Below are 18,850 nucleotides of genomic sequence, written 5' to 3'. Positions count from 1 at the left end.
AACACACAAGCAGAAACCATTGAAAGGTAATGGTAACTGTTGTGTAGATGAAAAAGGCCTATTTGTCACCATTCATTATACCAATTCAGCCATGATAAATGAACAGAAATGGAGTATTCTCCTTATTTCTAGTGCAACTCCCCTAAGCTCATGGTCTGAATGCTGAGAGAGGGTGCTCTGTAGGGAGATGGCATGCATAATGCGGAAATACTTAACAGCACTTTGCAGTCTGGAGCCAGAATGGCCCAGATCTGACTCATCTCCATGTCAAGCTTGTTTGGCATTTAGCTAATGTGTAATTTTATTTTGACATGAATCATTGAAACTTAAACATGTTAAACTAAATATTTGAACTCTACATAAAACTCTTTTTAAAAAAAACTAAAGTATATATTTAAAGCCTTTTAAAAAGTGCCTTAGCTAAACATAAAATAATTATACATAATAGTCTCAAAGATTCCTGACTTTTCTCTTTTGAAGGGGTAGACTATTCTTGGCATATTGATATTTTGCTTTGAATAAAAGGAAAATTATTTCAGTATGAACTTGGCTGTTCAGAATGAGGTGATGTGAAAGCTCAGCATTTATCAGATAAGCTAGAAATTCAGGTCATCAGTGACTGAGGACTTGGGGTCCATAAACACCAGAGGGCAAATCTTTGTATTATCTGGGTAAGTACTGCCTTTTCTTTTTAGGCCATTTAAACTTGAATGGAGAAATAGAAAAGTTAAAAGATAGAGTAAGAAATTTAGAAAAAGTCACTTTTAACATAACTAAACATGGTCTTTCTGATGTTGTTAACATCTTAAACTGATGATCTGAAGAGAAGAGTTGTGATATTAAACCTTAGATTTAGCATATAGGCATCCACTGGAAAATAGAGGATAGAAACCAACTCTGACTGGAGACATTCTGGGTCTAGTTAAGGGACAGTCTTCCAATCTAATCCAATGAGTACTTCACCCAGAATTCAGGCATCTCAAAACTTACAAACTTTATGAAAGGCCCAACCTTACTTCCTACGTTTTAGAAAAGCATATTGTGGGTACTAGTGGAGCATCACAGTACTGAGATCAAAAATGGTATTCTTTATATCCTGGCTCCAACTTGCCTCTCTGCCAAATGGTTTTCCTAGAACCTAGAACTTTTCTAGGAAAAGTTTCAAATTTGAAAACAGCAAAAAAAGAAAATTTTTTCATGACAACCAGTTGTTGAAGAAAGCTCAACTTACCAAATAAAATGAATATGAAATACAAAACACAATATTAGAATATTTGTAAAGACAACGGAACCCAGTCCTAAAACAAGTTGTAATAAAATAAAGTGATTGAGTTTTTATTTGGATCATGAATCAATTCAGAAAATATAGAAATAATTGAATTTCCAATTTTGCACTAGTGACAAAAAGGCTAAGGGTAGCTTGCTATAGTGGTATCAAATGCAGAGTCATGGCCCTCCCAGCCATAGTTGAAGGAACCAACTCAGTGAGTGGAATGGTATGAAAGGATGAAAACCTCCCCTGACCGCTGCTCAATTCCCTCCAGCAGAGCTGATTTAAATAAAAAAAAAAAAATGCCCTTTTGCACTACATTGGCCTTTTCTGTGAATAGGTCAGCCAGGTGCAAGCTACCAGATGTGACTTTCCATGGTCTCTAAGCCCCAGGAGGCCATTTATCTCTTTTATTAGATAGGACTCAGTGCTAAAAAGAGGTGTGGCAGAACCAGCATCTTACTATTAGGGTATCTGAATTTGTCAAAATTTTAGCTTTTTCAACAGGAAAAGCACTCTGAATGTGTTGTTTCTCTTCATTACATCATGATTTTATCATAAAACAGACTTCTCAGTAGTTTGGGAATAGTTTAGACGCGCTTATAAAGCCATCTCCGACAGCCTAGATTATTTTATACTTCTACAAGATGCCCTTTTCACCCACTTTACCTAGATTTTTTAATGATTCAAAACATGTTGAATAACTTCTGTAAAGATTTTAAGAAACTTGAAGAGACAGTTTACAAAGCTCAAATATCTAGTGGGGCTTTACTGGAGAACCTCATAACATTGAAAGAATGCTTTTGTACTGTCAGCGCTCCCCTTGGGAAGCCCTCACCAAAGCTCAGGTCCCATCTCGTGCTTTGTGGCTTTTCCCCTAGAAAACTGCAGATGCTTCCTCCTCCTTGAGGAAACTTGAGGGTCTCCAATCCCATATTTCCACGTCTCAGTCACCAACCTAACCAGACAAACTAATCTCAGGTGACATTTAAAAGACCTTTCCAAAGATAACACGTACTCAATTTAACATTCCCCTACCTGCTTCTTCTTCTCTAAGTCAACGAGACCTAAAACTGGCTGCCTTTAGAATAATCTAGACAGCTCCTTAAAAATGCAAATTCTTGGGGCTGGTTGCCATGGCTCACACCTGTAATCCCAGCACTTTGGGAGGCTGAGGCAGGTGAATCACCTGAGGTCAGGAGCTCGAGACCAGCCTGACCTACATAAAGAAACCCTGTCTCTACTAAAAATACAGAAATTAGCTGTGTCTAGTGGTGGGCACCTGTAATCCCAGCTACTAGGGAGACTGAGGCATTAGAATCGCTTGAACCCAGGAGGTAGAGGTTGCAGTGAGCCGAGATTGTGCCACTGTACTCCAGCCTGGGTGACAGAGCAAGACTCTGAGAAGGAAGGAAGGAGGGAAGGAAGGAAGGAAGGAAGGAGAAAGAAAGAAAGAAAGAAAGAAAGAGAAAGAAAGAAAGAAAGAAGGAAGGAAAGAAAGAAAGAAAGAAGGAAGGAAGGAAAGAAAAAAGAAAGAAAGGAACGAAGGAAGGAAGAGAAAGAAAGACAGACAGACAGAAAGAAAGAAAGAAAGAAAAGAAAGGGAGAAAGAAAATTCTTGAGCTATACTCCAGACTTTTATTCTGCAAGTCTAAGGGGACTCAGGAATCCCCAAATAAGTTTGGGAATCATTTGGTCAACACATCAATGGCTATTGTGGAAAATTTGTGATCACAATAATTGTTAGGACACTATCTCCAGGCAATAAATAAATTCATGATCTCAATATTGACAGATCTGGGTTCAAATCTTTATCACTTGTGAGTTGCTTGGCCTCTCTGAGCCTCAGCTTTGTCCGCTAGGGAAAAAAAAGATGTAATAATACTTGCCCAGGTTGTTATGTGAATTGAATAAGAGAATTTTGCCAAAGATGTTAATATGAGGTAAGAAAAAGAAAATTGGGAAAAGGGAGGCAAAACAAATCTTAGTACAGAAATAATGGTTATGCAAGGCAGTGCTGAAAGAAGTAGTCAGCTATACTGCTTTCCTGGGGAGGAATTAAAGTCATTACATTCTTCTGGGCTCTGGGTGGAATAATTCTGGATGGAAATTAAGAATTGAGGAGATTAAGAGGTGGTCTTGGTTAGGACACAGGGAGCTTCCTCCCTTGGGCAACCTGAGAATTCCATTCACTGAGTTAACATAATTGCTGAATGCTTACTGTCTTCCAAACACTGTTCTAACGCAAACTATGCCATATAAGAATGTAAGAATGACATTGTTCCCACTCTGTTGGAATTTATATTCTAGTTGGAGCAAGGCTGGTAATATACAAATAGACAAATTAGAAGTAAATAGATGAGCAAGAAAGATCAGAATCAGAAAAGAATGACTTTTAAAAGTCACCTTCTTGGTGAGATATTTTAATATTATAATACACAAAACTATGAAATGACATGGTAAAGTGCAGGTAAATTGATAATCTAAGTTAGGGCTTGATTTTCTTGTTGCCATGAGGTTAAAGGTGGACAAATATCCTTTAATATCAGGTCAGCTATAGAGACAGCAGAAATGACTGAGCGCTCACAGTGTGTCAGGCACCGTTTGAAATGTTACTCTTTCAGGAACCTTGTGAGATTCCACGATCATCCCTTTTTACAGAGAAAGAACCTGAAGTAGCTTCCCCATTGTCACTGAGTTTGCCAGGGGGAAGTAGAGCTTGAATTTAGGCAGTCTGACTCCAGAGCCCAGACACTGAAATCACGCTTGCACCCCCTGAGAAGGACGTTGCTGTGACCTCCGGCTTCCCTGGCTTTCTTCTCTTCAGTGTTGTTTCCATGGAAAGAGTTAAAAACTCCACATCCCTGGCATTCCCTTGACAGAGTTTTGTCCATATACAACTAAAGATAAATGAGCCCCAAGCCCTAGGTGTTTGGAAGCTATGATATGAGAAAAAATAATTGGGTTGTTTATTTTATTCATATATTGCTTTAACTTGCACTATGCAATAAAACTCCATTAATCCACACTTCACTGATCTCATGTGAAGATAACCAACTAAACTACATGTAATTAAGAAATGTTACTTTTTCTTCAGATAATTCTTTAGAGTCTTATTTGTAAAGTAGGCAAATCCAGTTTTTTTAAAAAGAGTCATTTATTTTTGGTTCTAGTAATTAAATTTATTATGTTATCAAAGTAGCTTATTCTTAGGATATAGTATAAAACCAGGGCTTTTGTGAAGTGTAGTTTTTACAAACTTAGCTTTATTACTTATTAAAATCCATTTATATCTTAGTTAATAATATTAACTTTCCTTGACATTACTAAAACTGCACTTGTTCCCAAATATTTTCTCAGGCAGATTTCTCACATTTTTCTTTCATTATTCCAAATGAATGAGGTTTTAAAGTGTTCACATTTATGGGACTACATATAAAAATAATAATAAACACGAACTTTTAAAATTATGTTCTTTTTCATTTTGCAGAGATTGCTTAGAGAAATAAAAATGTAAATGGTACAAATTTACAGCCCTTGATTCATGGAGCAATCCTTCCCAAGTGGATAGAAGAAGCCCACAAATATCCAGCCACATAGAACTTTTAATGCAGACATTTCAAACACCACCAGATTTTTGTCACTTCTTTAAAGGAGGGAAATTTTTGTGTTGAACAATAGGAAACCATGAACAGCTGGTTTCGACTGAAGCCTAGTTTTCATATTTTAAACATGACCATTTAAGGTCAGAGAAACCAAAACTTGACAAATTAGTGTTAATTTTTGAAAAGAAAGACAGCTTGTTTTGAGACCTTACCATGAGCCAATACTTCTATTAAGTACTTTCCATGAACATTCACAATGTCCTATGAGATGTGCCCTCTGATTATGCCCAAGCAGAGGAGAAACTGGCCTGCCAATTGGTGGAGTGCCTGCTGGGTCACAGTAAAGGATGATGCTGGTGTTAGAATCTCACCCACCTGCTTCAGCAGGGTGGGCTCCAGATGAGCTTTTCTTTCCTGAGAAGTGCCCAGGGAACATGATCAGCATTGGTCTTTTTTACATCCCTATATCAGCATCAGGCTTTGGGTGGTAATTTACAGTGACTTGGAGAAGAAGAAGTGTACTGGCCAGTTGATGCCCTTGAGTAATAGAGAGTACCAGTCTACGGGGCTATGCCAGCTCGGGGACCTCAGGGAAGGCTTTTGATTCTGTCCAAACAGCCTATTCATTATGGGACTACATATAAAAATAATAATAAACACCAACTTTTAAAATTATGTTCTTTTTCATTTTGCAGAGATTGCTTAGAGAAATAAAAATGTAAATGGTACAAATTTACAGCCCTTGATTCATGGGGCAATCCTTGAATTACGTGTGGCCAAGACAGCATACACATCTCTTGACACATTTACCCCTTCCCAGACCTCAATTGTTTTGGGGAGAAACTTCAAAACAAGGATTTTCATATGTGGTATAAAAATAAATATGTTCTTATTTACAAATTTTAAATCTACCAGAAACATATTATATGTTCACGAGTAAGACTTCCCTACACATTTATCTCCTATTGTTTTCCCTTCTCTTTTCCCATAACCTTCTATTTTCTCCCTCCTATTCTCTTCCTTTCTGGTATTTCTCTCTTGCCTTAATCTATTTGAGGGAGGAAGGAGGTGAGAAAGGAAAACATGGGAAAAAAGAGAAGTTATGGCAAAGCAATTATGCTTAGCACTTCTTTTATATGTAGAATATGCTTGTGCCATACCACTTCTTGGATATTTGCTTCCTGGTTTTAAACTTTATTTCTTTAGATGAAATTCTTTAGAACTACTGAGGGTGACCTTTTTTCCTTACATTTTTTGTGCCTCAAGCAGAGACCTTGAGTTCTACTTTCTGGATGCATGTCTTGGTAAATGTGTGACTTTGGACAAGCAATAGCCCCTTGCATTTTTCACTTCATCATCAATTATGCAGAGAATAATACATGTTTTACCAATCAGACAGGGCAGCTGTGAAGATGAAAAGAAACAGCAAGGAAGCCACACTGACAAAAGACTGATTTTACGAGCAATTCTGGTCACACCATAACATTTCTGTTCTTTTCCCCTTCCTTTCTCCATAGTCTTATTTCCTCTTTTCTGCTTTTCTCATCTGCCATTTTAGCAATGTCTCATTTATTTGACATATCAATAAATAAGGTGTTCCATTAGAAATTAATGGATTTTTTTGCCAAAGTAAACCATGGAAGTTAATTTTTTTAGATTTCATCATTTTAAATGGAATATTTTAAATCCAAGATTTACTTATATTCTGCTTCTTTAGACATAGTTTATCAACACAATTTACGTTTCCCGATGGTTCAGGATTATCTTCACTATAAACACATGATGCTCTCCCTCAAATTGTTGACACCCACCTCATGCTGCCATTAGTACCCACTGCCTCAATTACTGGAACCTACTTCTATTGTTTCACCTTAACCTACAGTCTAACTTATGTTTTACAATCTTTCTTCCCAAATAACTCTAAGTTCCTTGATGATACAGACTGTCGTTCATTTAATTCCATGTCCCAGTGCTTTGCATGGTGTCCACATTCCAGTATGAGTTTAGTAAGTACTACCTGAAGTTATAAAAGTCACTGATAACCTGAAAACCTATTCATTTCTAGGAGAGAAGGAACCATTTGCAACACCCATATTGGTTTACACAGATTTAATCTTCACAACTGAATAAGGAAGGTAATATTACTATCTCCATTTTAGAAATGAGAAAACTGAGGCTCAGATAACTTAAATACCTGCCCAAGGTCACACAGCTACCAGCAGACGAGCTATAACTTGAGTCTGGACCTGTCTTATTTCAAAGTCTATTCTTTTCCTGCCACAACACATACCACATACACTAACTCTGACATTGAATGGGCTTTGTGGTTCGAGATGAAGTTCAGGGCTTTTACAATTTTTCTGCCCCACCCTCAATATCGCCTGCCACCTCTTTGGCTATCATTTATCTCATGCCCTCTTTTAATGTCCTAATCTGCAACTGACTTAGAAAATACTAACTATGTTTGTTAGACTTGTTTAAAATTAAGAATAAAACATTCTCAGCAACAATAAAAGGAAAGAATGACAAATGGTTTTAAAGCTGCACATTGACGCGGGCTTAGTAGTAGCACCTAGAGTTGATGTTTCTGCAGCAATAACCATGGCTCTTCAGGAACCAGGGCCCATAGGGAATGACAGTTTCTGGCGTGGTTAAGTAAAGGGAAAGTGAGGCCACACTTCTGGGACCTGGAGAGTTTTCAATAAGTAAATTGCAATGAAAAATACCGTGTAGTCTTGGCATCATCTATCTGATTTTCAGATGTGTCTTTTGCTATTCCTTGTTCTTAGCTGGAGGATATATTGTTAAGGGGGCTAGATAAATGACGTCTGGATAACCAAAGTGTTCATAATGGTCTTTTTCTTTCTTGTTCTTCTTACTTTATTTTTCTTGGCCCATGTTCTGTGTTTCAGGTCTTAGGTTTGACAGCATCACCCATAGCACCTAGGCTTTGGTCACTGAGAGCACATAGGCCAAAGAGAGTGCAAACCCCTGGTACAAATTAGATAACTGCAAATGAGTAAGTAAAGCATCAAACAAACAAATGACTCTAGTTGGCATAAGTAGTTTTTCCCAGAAATATTGTGCCTGTGAAGATGTAATCGTGGGATGTTGTACCCAAACATCCACTGGGTTGCTAATAATGTCTCTGCACTTCATGTCTGCCTCATTCTTTCTGCTTCCACAGAGCTGATGATATTTCTTGGGCTCTTTTGCTACTACTTCTGTCTTTGTTACCACCACTTTTGTTCCATATATAATCTCCTTTGCTTGCTTTCCTCTTCTCTCTGCCTTTTTTATTTCTTATTTTGTTGGGTCCCTATCATGTCATCTGAGCTTCTTGGCTACATCTATATGAAAAGACTGACATTTTTTGTAAATCTCTATTAAACCAGAAGATTTCTTCCCTCTTGTTGCAGAATTAATCAATCCTGGCTCATCCACCATAATTTTCATATTTTTGGTTCCTCTTAATCATGTACAAAATACGCAAAGCTCATGCCTTATTTCGTTTTTTACAAGATGCACGTTATTCTTCCTTTTGTAACTGACACCATTCCTGGTGCTTGAACACTAGACTCCAGATAACTGAAGTTATGCTGTACTCCATAAAGCCTAGCTGCCAGAAATCACTTCTCCATTGTCGCACACATGGTAGTTGATGTATACATTCACGGCCCCTCCCAGGAGGTATGAAGGTTAGGCTCAACTTCCAAGTGCCAGCTCCAACAATTCCCTTTTGGTCACTCTTCACCATATATCTCGAAGTAAAGGAAATTAGCATCACCAGAGGGGTAACCTGATTCTCGAAGTGATTTTCTTAAATCATTATAGATAGAGGAGGTAGATCGATAAATAGACCAATTATTTGTGGCAACTCATAGCAAAACATAGTGAGTTTCGGTCCTGGTATTAAAAACTTCTAATACATGGGCTTTAATTTGCTAGAAGATCATCCTAAAAATATGATTCCTGATGGTTTCACATCACCCAGGCACCAGTTTATCAAGTGGCATCCTAAAGGACCCTGTTCTGTCATTAGCCTAAGACCAGAGTTACCTGCTACTGCAAACTCAATTAAATAGAGATGTGAAGGAAAGAAAAACACTAGAAAAATATCTTCGAGGAAGAATGAGAAGGGGTTTATTGTTGTTATTTTGTTGTTGTTGTGTAAGATATAGAGTTTTATCTATGTTTACCTGTTGAAGAGAAACAAGAAGAGAGAGAGATAGAAAATACATGAGTGGGTGGGTGAAAGGAGGTATTTGTGGTTTAAAATTGTGCTGTCCAATATGATAGCCAGTAACCACATGTGGCTATTGAGCACTTGCAATGTGGTTAGTCTAAACTGAGATGTGCTGTGAGCACAAAATACACATAGAATTGTGAAGGCTTAGCATGAAACAACCATGTAACTATCACATTAATATTTTTCATGTTGATCACAGGTTGAAAAGATAATATTTTGGCTACAATAGTTTAAATAAAATACAATTGTTTAAATTAATTTCACTTTTTTTGTTTTTTAAATTGACTAGAAAATTTTAAATTACACATATGGTTCACATTTGTGACCCACATTATGGTTTTTGACAGCACTGTTATAAGGTCTTATCTACCCAGATTAGGTTCAATGAGGAGTAACAGAAAATGATAAAATGACCCACAATGATTACTAAATATAAATACTTATTGATTCCTCACACAATAAGCCAAAGGTAGACTGGACTAAAAGGGCTTATGATCATCAGAGGCTCAGGCTTCTTTAATCTTTCTGTTCCACCATCTTAAGCACACTGCCTTGTGATCCAAGATTGCTGCTAAACCTCTAACCAGAAAAACCACATGCCAGACAGTAGGAAGAAGAAAGGAACCCATTAAGACTCTATCTCTGTGAGGCCTTCTACAACCATCTTCTACCATCTTCCTTGATTGGTAAGAACTAGCTTTGGTCAAGATATGAGCCGAGAATCTCTGTAAACTTTGGGGGAGAGGGGAACTAACTACTGTGATCTGGTACTTGGCCCCCTGAAAATACAAGAGAGATCGAACAGTGCAGACTTTATTCCTAATAGTCAAGCACACAGCTAAACATCAGGAGTTATATTTAGGATGACCATTTGTCCCAGTTTGCCTGAGAGTCTGTTTTGTATGTGTTGTCCTGGTGTAATTATTAATAGCTCCCCCTTTTTCTCTCTCAAGTGTCCCAGTTTGGATGATAAATTATATGGTCACCCTTGTTATGTTTCCAAGAAAAAAGAGAGAAACAGATGATAGGGTGGCAATTCTCTCTGCCAGGGGTTCCTGAGAAATCACTCAAGAAATCCTTAGCAAACAGATGTGTCATCCAACCCACCCCACCAGTATTCTGAAGCTGGTTGGAGGTGAGTTGAAGGAGACACTTATTTGCTAAGGACTTCTTGTGATCTTCATACAGAAAATTAAAGGACTTTTCTCGCTCTTTATTATTATTATTTATTCACTTAAATATATATGGTGCAACTCCATTTGCCAAGTGCTGTGCATTTGGGAGACATATATGTAAAACAGAATTTAATACTATTAATCCCATACTATTAAACTCATTTTCTATTTTAATGGAGTAATAGGACTTTGAATTATCTGAATAGTCTCGATCCTGGTACTACTATTTCTCCCCCTAAATACTTTTCTAAGTCTCTTTCTTTTACTGGTTCCAGAAAATTCTAGCCCACTGTTTTCCAAAATGTCTTCAAATATATTGCTAATTCTTTAAGAGAGTTCCTAGCCAAATAATATTTGGAAACGCAGCATTATTAAAGCATTGTAATGCAAGTTAGTACATTAATAGCTCTGAGAAGTACCACAACAGAAATTCCTATTTAACTCTTCTAATCTGAATAGGTTTGGGGTTTAATACCTGCTAACATCTAATGCAGCATCCCTTTGTACTACTCCTAGAGTCCCAGAAGTATGAAGATATTATCAGACTCTCAGTCCTCGGTTCCTCCCTCTACATTCTGCTTCCTCATGCTCACATTTGTTCTCTATTTTTACCTCTAAAGAGGTGATGCCTAAGCTACCTTCTCTGGCCTTTACTTCTTTCTCAAAACTAACTAACTGGACATCTCTGCTAAAGTTAAACATTGTAATCTCAAACTTAACAACCTAAAATTTAATTTGACTTTTTGTCCATAATCAAGTCTCCCCTGATGCATGCCTATTTTTGGAATTGTACTACCTGCAGTAGACATTTTGTTTATCTGTTTGTTTTTAGTTTTGTTTGAGTTTGGGGATTTTTTTTTTTTTTTTTTTTTTTTGGTGAGGGTGGAGTGAGGGGTTAGGGAGCAAGCCTAGCAGTATTGTACTTCACTCCTATTTTGTTTGAGTGAGAAGTGCATTGCCAATGGCTCTTGGCCAGACCGGGCTTGAGCATGTGGTCTGGGCTCAGCCAATCAGCCTCCCACTGGGCACTTTGAATTTTGAGTTATTAATATTAGAACAGAGATGTAAGAATGGTTAAAATGCATTCACAGTGTGGTGGGGTGACATTAGCAGTGTTCTGTGACAACAGTGTTCTCGACCTGGTTACTTTAGATGATTGTGATGCAACCTAAAGTTTGAGAACCACAGTATTAGGTCTTACATATCAGCTCTTCCAAGAATAATTATTCCACCCAAAATTGACTCTGCCTTTTCTTAAGTCCTATAACCATTAATATCTATACCACTCATGCTGAACCTATCCCATATTGCTTTGCAGTTATTTATCTTATATCTTGACTAGCTTCTTAGCTTCCAGAAGGCAGGGTGATATAAATCACCATGACTGACATAGAGTAATAACTCACTTAATGAATCAATGAATATTCACTAGTGACAAATTAATTGCTCCTGATATATGAACTTCCCCATTTTCTATAAAATAAACTTTAAATTAGTTCACTTCTATTCAAGAGCTTCTAAAGCAGGGATCCTCAAATTTGCTAGATGTTTAACTAACCTAGAGAGTTATAACAAATATTGATACTCATGTCAGAGCTCTAGAGATTCTTAAGTAATGGATTTGGGGTGCAGCAATCTGGTCACTGTGACTTTAAAAGTTCCTGAATAGTTACATATTGCAGGCAAGATAGTGTGTAGTCCAAAGACTGAACTGCAGGAGCAGTTTACCCGGGAGTTTCTGAATGTGCATTTCAACAAGATTCCCAGATGATTCCTTATATACTTTAAAGTATGAGAAGCACTTGGTTTACAGCAATGATGTTCAACAGAAACATAATACAAGCCACATATGTAATTTAAAATCTTCTAGGAGCCATATTAAAAAAGCTTTTTAAAAGGTAAAAATAATTTTAATAATATATTTTATTTAACCCAATGTATCCAAAATATTATCATTTTAACAATATAAAATTATTAATGAAATATTTTATAATATTTTTGTACTGAGTCTTTTAAATCCAGTGTGTATTTTATACTTACAGCATATCTCAAATCCGACTAACCACATTTCTAGTGTTTCATAGCTACATGGGGTTAGGGGTCACTGTACTGGATAGTGCATATCTAGAGTGTTCTGACCTTTCCTTCTCCGGCACCAACTATAGCTTTCCTTACAAAAGCTTTTTGCTTTAGTCAAAAGAAACTTTTCATCAAACAATCAACCCACCATTCACTTTCCTCTCTTCCACTGTTACCTTCACTGCTCCTCGAACCCTGGAAAGACCTCCGTCTGCTCTCTCCTAGTCTAGGTTCCATTTTTTTCCTTTAAACCCAGTCTAATTTTATAGCTCTTTGGTGAAACCTTCCTAATATGGTTCTAGATTACAATGATTAGTTGTTGCTCTAAATTTTGCAGGATAAACATATATTTTCATCTATTAGGGGAGATGGTAAAAGATGGTTTTAGAAGGCTAAACATGGAATGTAATTAGAATGATAAAACATGCTGCCCTTCTTAATAAAAATGAAGCCTAGACCTCAGAAGGTTGATATTGAAAGGCCAACTCTCTGGTGAGGAGTAACAGCCTTCCTAGGAAAGCTAAATCAATCTGCATAATTCTACTCCTGGAGATCTTCCATGGCTACCCTTGCCTACCTTGCCCTGACCCCATAATACTAGAACTAAATAACTAATGCTCCATCTCAAGCATAAATTCAGGTGTGAGCAACAACTCTTGTCTTGATTGCTCCAAAATTTAACTGAGATAAAAATGAAATATTCAAAAAATACTTTTTCAATAGCCAGAAGGCAATTAAAACAGAAATTTCAGAGTCTAATGAACTTAGACAATCTAGAAAGTTTGTAAAATTTAGCTTGTTTTCTGTATGAGCAAGATTATCCAATTCACAGATTACAGGATGGGGAATCGAAAAAGAACTTGCCAACTGCCCCCGTTCCTTGATCATCTTCTCTTTCCACATGGTGACATTATGTTTAGGCTACAAACCTAGCACTTCCTAGACATCTTGACTCCCGTTGGTCTACATTTGCACTGTCCAGTACTGTAGCCACTAGCCACATGCGCGACTGCTGAATACTTAAAATGTGGTTAGTACAAATTGAGATGTGCCATACATGTAAAATACATACTAGGTCTCAAGATTTGTTACATATATGAATTTCCAATTGCTGCCATAAAAAATTACCTCAAATTTAGTGGCTTGAAACACCCCTTTATCACATTTGCTATCTGACAGTTCTGTAGACCAGAAGTCCCATATCGAGTGGCTCAGCTGAACCCTCTGCTTATTAGAGACTCCTAAGGCCAAAATCAATGTGTACATGGGGTATCATTCTTTTCTGGAAGCTCTACAGGTAAATCTGTTCCAAACTAATTTGGATTGTCAGATGAATTCTGTTTCTGTGGTTGTAGGGCATGAGTCTTGTTCCCTTCATGGTTGTCAGCCAGAAGCCACTCAGCTCCTTAAGACCACCTGCATTCCTTATCACACTGTCCCCTCCATCTTCAAACCAGCAAGGACATGTTGAATCCTTCTCATGCTTTGACTCTTTCTGAATTCTCCTGTCACATCTCTTCTTCTTCCAGCCTGAACAAATTCTCTGCTTTTAAGAACTCATGTGAGGGAGCTTTCCAAAACACTTGGTGAGAGGTGGAGGAGTGGTAGCTGCCCAAACTCCTTCTTGCTCCCACACACAAGCCTTAGCCCCCTTGCCAGCTGTAGAAAGTGGTGAAAGAAACCACTTACTGTAATGGTTTGTGGGTGATACCCAATGCCATCCAGGAAGAGTTAAGAGAGTCTTACAGGAAACTGGTCTTGAATTACTACCCTGGTGAGAATCCAAATAACAAACAGAAGTGTAAACAGATTTCTCAAGCTTATGAAGTGCTCTCTGAAGCAAAGAAAATTGAATTATTTGAGAAAAGAGGAGAGTGGGCAATTAAAAAGGGTGAAGTGAGTGGCAGTTTTGGCTCCCTCATGGACATCGTTGATATGTTATTTGAAGGAAGAGGAAGGATGCAGAGAGAAAAAGAGGTAAAAATATTGTGCATCAGCTCTCAGTAGCCACAGAAGATGTATTTAATGGTGCAACAAGAAAATTAGTTCCATAAAATAATGTGATTTGTGGCAAGTATGTAGGCCAAGGTGGTAAGAAAGGGGCAGTAGAGTGCTGTCCCAATCACTGAAGTACTAGAATGCAAATAAGAATTCATCAGATACGACCTAGAATGGCTCAAGAATTTCAGTCTGTGTGCATGGAATGCCAGAGCCATGGGGAGGAGATCAGTCCTAAAGATAGATGTAAAAGTTGCAATGGAAGGAGGATAGTTTGAGAGAAGAAGATTCTACAAGTTCATGACAAAGGCATGAAAGACGACCAGTAGATATCTTTCATGGTGAAGGAGATCAGGAGGCAGGAGATATTATCATTGTTTTAGATCAGAAGCACCATACTTTCTTATTCGACCAGAAGACCTTTTATGTCTTCTGGACATAAAACTGGTTGAAGCACTGCATGTCTTCCAAAAGCCAATATCCACCCTTGACAACCAAACCCCAGTCAACACCTCTCATCCCCCAGCTCAGATTGTCAAGCATAGAGATATTAAGTGTGTGCTAAATGAAGGCATGCCAGTTTATTGTAGATCCTATGAAAAGGATCACCTAATCATCAAATTTAAGGTCTACTTCCGTGAGAATGCCTTTCTGTCTCCTGATAAATTCTCTTTGCTAGAATAACTCCTGCCTAAGAGGTAGGAAGTAAAAGACACTGATGAAATGGATCAAGTACATCTGGTGGACATTGACCAATATCAGCAAAGATGGGCCATTACAATGGAGAAGCTTAGGAGGATGATGAACATCATACCAGTGGTGGTGTTCAGTGTCAAACCTCTTAATGGTGCCAGTGAGTAACACTCACTGCTGGTATTATATGTGCAGTAGTGAACAAGTGAAGGACTATAACCATAATATGCTCACTTCTTGCTATTGTTTTTGTTTTAATACTCAATTATAGTAGTGTTTTAAAAGTTAAATGAATAATAAATGAAAATATAAAAGCTCTGACTTTGCCCTAAATATATGTTGACATCAGTGAGCAAGATGACGTTTAATATCTGTAAAAATTACTTTTCTTTTTTTTTTTTTTTTGAGATGGAGTCTTGCTTTGTCGCCCATGCTGGAGTGCAGTGGCACAATCTCGGCTCACCGCAAGCTCCGCCTCCCGGGTTCACACCATTCTCTTGCCTCAGCCTCCCGAGTAGCCGGGACTACAGGCGCCTGCCACCACACCCGGCTAATTTTTTAATTTTTAGTAGAGACGGGGTTTCACCGTGTTAGCCAGGATGGTCTCAATCTCCTGACCTCATGATCCGCCCACCTCGGCCTCCCAAAGTGCTGGGATTACAGGCATGAGCCACCACACCCGGCCTAATATCTGTAAAAATTACTTTTAAGAAAAGTTCCGCTAGCATTTGTTAGGTCATGTCTTGTAATTAATTTCAGATGTGTCTATGAGCAAGCTTAGCTTGAAATGCTAAGCATATGTATCGACCTCCACTTATGGCCATTCATTGTTAAACTTTGAAATTAAAACTCTGTATGGTTGGCCCTCCATATCAGCAAATTCAACCAGCCCTAGATTTAAAATATTTAAAAAAAAAATAAAATAAAAAAGATAAAAATTTTTAAAGTACAGTGTAACTATATAGCATTTACATTATATTACGTATTATAAGTAATCTAAAGATGATTTAAAGTATACAGCAGGTTGGCCAGGCATGGTGCCTCACGCCTGTAATCCCAGCACTTTGGGAAGCTGAGGAGGGCGGATCATCTGAAGTCGTGAGTTTGAGACCAGCCTGACCAATATGGAGAAACTCTGTCTCTACTAAAAAATACAAAATTAGCCGGGCATGGTGGTACATGCCTGTAATCCCAGCTACTTGGGAGGCTGAGGCAGGAGAATCACTTGAACCCAGGAGGTGGAGGTTTTGGTGAGCTGAGAACACGCCATTACATTCCAGCCAGGGCAACAAGAGCAAAACTCCATCTCAAAAAAAAAAAAAAAAAGTATATAGCAGGTTGTGCATGTGTTATAGAAAAATAGCACACTATTTTATATAAGGGTCTTGAACATCTGGATTTTGGTACCCAGGAGGGTCATGGAACCAATCCCCCATGGATACTAAGGGACCACTATATTTAACTGGTAATCAGAAGATAAAATGAAATAGCAAGAAGTGAGCATATTATGGTTATAGTTCTTCACTTATTCACTACTGCATATATAATACCAGCAGTGAGTGTTATTCACTGGCACTATTAAGAGATTTGACACTGAACACCACCTCTGGCATGATGTTCATCATCCTACTAAGCTTCTCCATTGTAATGGCCCATCTTTGCTGATACCTGTCAATGTCCACTAGATGTACTTGATCCATTTCAAGTACCAACAGAAATCTTGGTCTGTATAGTTATGTGTATTAAGTGGAACTCATTGTGATGCTTCTGCATTTACCCTATTGCTTCGACTTTTATTTGAAGATGCATAATACATAATTTAGCTATGGCATCAGTAACAGAAATGATCATATTTATAGTTTATATATCATATAACTAATGTTATACAATATAGTACATATATAACATATGTAGATCATATATAGTTACATATATATAGAAAACTTGTCGATCAGTCCTCGTTACATTCTTTTTTCCTTCTTTTTAGGCCATCCTGAGCCCCTAAGTAGTGACTTACAGAGCTGGGTTAAACTTAACTTAGAACTTAAAGTGATGAGATCTTTACATGGAGGAGAAGTAATCTGCATGTACAATATGGGAAGGTATTCCTTAGGTATGTTACAGGCTCACTTTAAACCATTTGATTTATGCTCCAAAGTATCTGTACTTAATGCTGGGAGTATACCAAACTGTGATAAATACCTTTAATTGTATATTTTAAAGTCAGCATATGGTCACATGCTTACATTTAAATATCAGCATCTAAGCAATTCTTGAAATATATGAATGTCTCCTTAGTATACTGATTACAAAGCATTTTCAACATTTGTCACTACAGGCATTTTCTCCTTAGGTCAAAGACTTGGCTTCTCACTAATTAAAATATGTAACTTTTCATTTTAAATAGTTAAAATTAGTAATACAAAAATATTATTTGGCTGTTTAAAAAAAGAACTCGTGTGATTAGATTGAACCCATGCAGACAATCCAGGATAATCCCCCTATTTTAAGGTCTTTAACCTTAATTACATCTGCAAAATCCCTTTGCCAGGTAAGGTAACACATGTACAGGTTCCAGAGACTCGGGTGCAAACATCTTTGGGAAGTCATTCTTTCTACCACAGTATGAAAAAAAAAGTAAAGTATTTCATTAATGATAACTATATTGATTACATGTTGAAATAATATTTTTGATATATTAGGTTGAATGAAATATATCATTAAAATTAATTTCATCTGTTTCTTAAGTTTTTGAATAAGCTCCTAGAATATTTTAGATTATATATGTGGCTTACATTTGTGTCTTACATTGTATTTCTATTGGCCAGCACTTGTCTAGACCTAGAGAGAGGTCAAATCCTCTTTACCACCCTCGGAGTTTTTGATATTTGGTCTGTGGACGCACTCCTTCCATGAGAAATGCTTCCCTTACAATCAGTCATGGCCTTACACTTTTAGGTCTCTCATGGCTAAACACAGCATTGCACGATACAGAAACCACAATTTTCATACAAGAGATACCCAAATATAGTGATGGAGCATGGAGATGTGGATACAGGGGCACATTTCCTTATAATAAAATGAACCTTGTTCAACTTGATAGCCCTAGCGATTACTGACCTCGCTCAATGAGAGCAGAGACTTCTTCTATTCATCTTCTGGTTTCCAGTGGTAGCACATAGAAGGACCCTTTTCTTTCCTTTTTTAAATTTTTTTTGAGATGGCATCCTGTTCTGTTGCCCAGGCTGGAGTGTGGTACAATCATAGCACACTGCAGCCTTGACCTCCTGGGCTCAAGCAACCCTCCCACCTCAGTCTCCTGAGTAGCTGGGACTACAGGCATGTGACACCAAGCCCATATATATTTTTTAATTTTTTTGTAGAGATGGGGTCTCTCCATGCTGCCCAGGCTGGCCTCAAACTCGTGGACTCAAGCAGTCCTTCTGCCTCAGCCTCCGAAAGTGCTGGGATTACAAGTGTGAGCCACTGTGCCTGGACTGAAGGGCCCTTTCAATGAATATTTACTAAACCAATTGAAAGTCAGCAATTGGCTGGTTAAAAGAAAAAAAGATAGATTTTGGAAAGTAAGTCAGCTGCCCTCAATTTCTTCATAATGACAAACATTTCTATATTTTACTGAGAGGGCAGTTTCCATTTGAAGCTGTAAAGTAAATAATACTTCTTATATTTTGGAGACAGAGCCTTGCTCTGCTGCTCAGGCTGCAGTGCAGTGGTGTGATCATGGATGACTGTAACCTCAAACTCCTGGGCTCAAGGGATC

General features: G+C 37.7%; 1 pseudogene; it reads left to right on the top strand.

The window, feature by feature from the left end:
* The first annotated feature begins 13,642 nt into the window (after positions 1-13,642).
* Positions 13,643-15,221, top strand: LOC101124225 (dnaJ homolog subfamily A member 1-like; annotated as a pseudogene).
* Positions 15,222-18,850: the final 3,629 nt, after the last annotated feature.

The sequence above is a fragment of the Gorilla gorilla genome, chromosome 5 (assembly GCF_029281585.2).
Source record: "Gorilla gorilla gorilla isolate KB3781 chromosome 5, NHGRI_mGorGor1-v2.1_pri, whole genome shotgun sequence".
Taxonomy (NCBI): Eukaryota; Metazoa; Chordata; class Mammalia; order Primates; family Hominidae; genus Gorilla; species Gorilla gorilla.
This window is presented reverse-complemented; position numbering and strand designations above follow the sequence as displayed.